The sequence below is a fragment of the Rousettus aegyptiacus genome, unplaced genomic scaffold (genome assembly GCF_014176215.1).
Source record: "Rousettus aegyptiacus isolate mRouAeg1 unplaced genomic scaffold, mRouAeg1.p scaffold_m13_p_13, whole genome shotgun sequence".
In the NCBI taxonomy this organism is placed as follows: domain Eukaryota; kingdom Metazoa; phylum Chordata; class Mammalia; order Chiroptera; family Pteropodidae; genus Rousettus; species Rousettus aegyptiacus.
Genome location: NW_023416288.1, coordinates 2,247,987 through 2,252,298, shown reverse-complemented (window position 1 = coordinate 2,252,298; position 4,312 = coordinate 2,247,987).

Below are 4,312 nucleotides of genomic sequence, written 5' to 3'. Positions count from 1 at the left end.
TGACCATCCATCAACTAATTTGTACTTCTTTAACCCTGCACCCCATTCTCCCGGCCCCCCAACCCCCCTCTCCTCTATCTGTCACCAAATTGTCCACTATATTTGTGAGTCTGTTTTTGATTAGTTTTTCTTTTTATTCCTTAAGTTTTGCATATAAGTGAAATCATATAGTGTTTATCTTTCTCTGTCTGACTTAAATACCTTCTAGGTCCATCAAAGCAATATCTTTTTTCATGCCCTTCTTTTTCATATGTAGGGGTCTTGTTTTCTTTTTCTTTTAGCCACTCTATCTTTCGGTTGGAGCACTTAATTTTTTTCCATTTAAGGTACTTATTGATAGGAATGTAGTTGTTACTATTCTTTATTCCTGTTTTTGATACATGTTTTTTCTTCTTAAAGAAGTCCCTCCAACATCTCCTGTAATACTGGCTTGTGGTGATAAATTCTTTTAGCTTATTTTTGTCTGGAAAGCTCTTTATGTGTCCTTCAACTCTAAATGATAGCTTTTCTGGATAAAGTATTCTTGTTTGTATATCCTGGGTCTTCATCATGTCGAATATTTTATGCCAAGCCCTTCTGTCCTGCATAGTTTCTTTTGAGAAATCAGCTGCCAGTCTTATGGGTATTCCCTTGTTGGTAACTATTTGCTTTCCTCTTGCTGCTTTTAATGTTTTTTCTTTGTATTTAACCTTTGGCATTTTAATTATAATGTGTCTTGGTGTGGGTCTTTTTGGATCTGTGAATTTTGGAATTCTCTGAGCTTCCTGGGGTTTTATGTCTATTTCCTTCAACAAGTTAGGAAAGTTTTTCATCATTATTTCTTCAAACAGCTGTTCAACATCTTGATTTTCTTCTGTTATGCCGATCAGATGAATATTTGGAACCTTAATAGTGTCCCATGTGCTCCTTAAATTATTTTTATAGTCTTGACATCTTTTTCTTGCCATTCCAACTGAGTGTCCTGATCGGCTTTCCTGTCCTCTAGATAGGGCATTTGATCCTTTTCTTTCGTCACTTTGTTTATTCCTTTGTTTATTCTATTTAATCTACTTCTCATCTCAGATAATGTGTTCTCCATTTCAGCCTGGTTCCCTTTTCTAATTTCCATTTCCATTTTTATCTCTTTGTTGGAGTTCTCTACACTTTCCAAAAGTTCATTGAGCATCTTTATAACTAGTGTTTTGAACTCTGCACCTTTTAGATTACTTGACTCCATTATATCTGGATCTCTGTTCCGTTCTGTCATATGGTTTCTGCTTCTTTGTCTTCCCATTTTGGCTGCCTTTCCATGTCTGTTTCCATGCACTAAGCAAAGCTCCTATCTCTCCCGGTCTTATTAATGTGGATTTGTGAAATAGGTGGCCAGTGGCACAGTCCTGAGAGGGGTTCAGCTGAAGGCCAAATTCGGCCCAAGCCTCTACACCTCTGGGGCCACTTGCTAAGATTCAGCAAGCAATCCACAGATGCTGTGCTTATAGTTGCCTCAAAAGGCCACAGAAACCGAGGCCAGGTGCCTCCACCAGTGTGAGTCTCAGCAAGGAGCACCTGAGTCGCTGAGGACACATCAGGATGTGGCTTGGGTGGGGCCTGAGTTGGGGTAGGCGGGGTTTCAGGGAATCCTCTGGGCAGAGCGACCTCTGTTATCCAGTTTGATTATATCACAGCTATTCAGTGGTAGCAGGGAGGGCTTATTGTTCCCTAAACAGGGAACAATGAACACTGTGGGCACTTCCGTGCAGAGTAAGTCTTGCCTCGGCCCTCACACTGACAATGCCTCCCTGTAAGTCCCTGGTGACCCCTGCGCACAGCCCAATGGGCACTGGTCCTCAGAGCGAACAGGTCTGTCACCCAAAAATCTGTTGGTAGTCACGGCTCCTTTAAGAGCCTTCTGCAGCTGCCACAGCCTCCATCTCGCTCAGCCGCTAGGGACTGAGTGCCCCAGGTCCTCCTCGCATCCTACCTTCTGCCGTTACAGGGTGATTTCTTGAATTTCTTCGTAGTTGTATGGCTTGTTCATCTAGATCTCAGGTGATTCTTTTCTTGCTGCTGCTCCTTGTTTCTGTCACAACTTTGATTGGTTGCCAGAGGGATGAACAGAGTCTCTATCATCTATATCCTTTTTTCTTCTTTTAAACCACCACTATCACCACAAAAACCCATAGCATATTCATGTCAGTCCTCATAGTCATGGTAAATATTAAGCTACAAGTGTGAAAGATAAGGGGGAATTAAGTAGAATAACTTTGATCATCATAATTATAATTTTATTATAGGCACTTTTAAACATATAAATGTTTTGTCACATTTATATGTTTCCTTTGTATCTATCTCCCAAAGCCAATAGATGTTCACACATGGCCAATCTCCTTTTATCTGTCCTCACTCCCTCCCCCCAACTCGTTCCTACTGTCCTCCCCACCCCACTCCAGAAAAAGTCATCATTGTATTGTTTTATCTGTAAATACTTCAATAGTATCTTTAAGAGACAAGGTCTATCTTTCTTTTCTAACAATCCCAATACCATCATCACATATAAAAAACAACAGTAATTTGTTAATATTATAAAATATTCAGTCAGTGCTCAAATATCCCTCATTATCTTACCATGTCTTTATATTCTTAATTTACTCAAATCAGGATCCAAATAAGATTCACACACTGCATTCAGTTGAAATGTCTCTTGTCTTTCCTAATCTACGGACTTCCTTTACCTATCTCTTTTTTTCCCCCTTGCCATTTATTTATTGAAGAAAGTGGAATTTCCAACATTCTTGATTTTGCTGATTGCATTTTCATGGTATTGTTTGACATGTTCCTCTATTAACTATAATTCCTGAAAGCTGTTAGTTATACCTGGAGGCTCATCACCATTATTAGTAATATCAAAGACTTCCCTTCCAAGACCGACAATTTCCATGTATGACATCTTGTCACACTGAGTAAGGTGGGTCCTAAACTCTCCTGAGGCAACAAAAATGAAAATAACTACTTTGCAGTAATGTCAAGTCCAGTCCTGTTTGACTTTACAAAAAAAAAAAAAAATGTCTGGCCAGAATCCATTATTAGCTCCATGATGACTATCAACTAGAATGTATTGGGCCTTCCCTCTGTATATGAGACTGAGCATGGACAGGTGGGAAGACTGTGAACATGGGAGTCAGACAGCCCTAGGTTTGAATTCTAACAGCCTTTTCTTAAGGTAATGCCATTCCTAGTTAATATTTTTTGGTTTCAAATTCTTTTTATATGAGGATAATATTTATCTCACCAGGCTGCTGAGATGCACTTGCCATGTAGTATGTATTCAATAACCATTCTTTTCCAACATAAGTTAAAAACGAGAATTTGTATCTAAAACTACAAATCTATAGAGTTTATTTAGACCCCAATGCAAATATGGCATTTGCCGGCTTCGTAAACAATAGAGGAAGAAGGCTTTCAAGTAAACATTAAGAAAAGACATATAGAAAAGGAAAAGATATGAAAACAGGAAATATTACTCTCTTTCCCTTTTTCATGTACTCAGAAAATTCAGGAAATTCTTCCCAAAAGAAAGTATGACCCGTTTTAACCTAAAATTTTGCTATTCTCTGAACTGTGCTGGCTTGAGAACACATTTCTTTTACCAAAAGATGAGTTCACAATAAATGACTCAGAAACATATGGATGAAATTTCCCTTAAGCCACTCAGGGGATTAGAAATTAAGGGAAAGAGTGCTTGGCAAAATGCATTTGGGATTTTGCCAAACCTAAACCAACTGAGAAATAGTTAAGACACAAGGCAGATCTCGAATGCTGCCAAGTTTACCCATTTTAGCAGGACAGGGATTTATAATTAGAGCTGCTTAGAAAAGCACTGCCTCACGGGTGGCAAAGGACAGAAAAGCCTTTGTCCTTAAGGCTCGATGGGGCTGCCCTTTCCCGCATGGACCCTTCGCAATGTACACACCCTTTTAATCATCAGGATCCACAAAGCCACCTCCTGGGCGGCTCGGTTCATCTTCCACACCAGGCCCCTGACATTCTCTCTAGGCCTCTCTCGTTTCCAAGTCAGGCTGGATGTTTCTCACAGTGGATTCCTGGATGAGGAAGAATAAATCTTGATGGGTGTTCTTGAATTACAGTGAAAATCTATAATGGGGAAATATGACGAAGCAATTTCTTTCTCTGACATATATATTTTTTCCTTTGTCTCTTATCTTTGTCACCTTTCCATATTTCTCTGCTTTTTATGTTTTTTTTCTCCCCCTCTATAAATGAAAGGATTGGATCAGTTGTTTTCAAACTGTGCTGCCTGGAGCCTTTTTAAGGC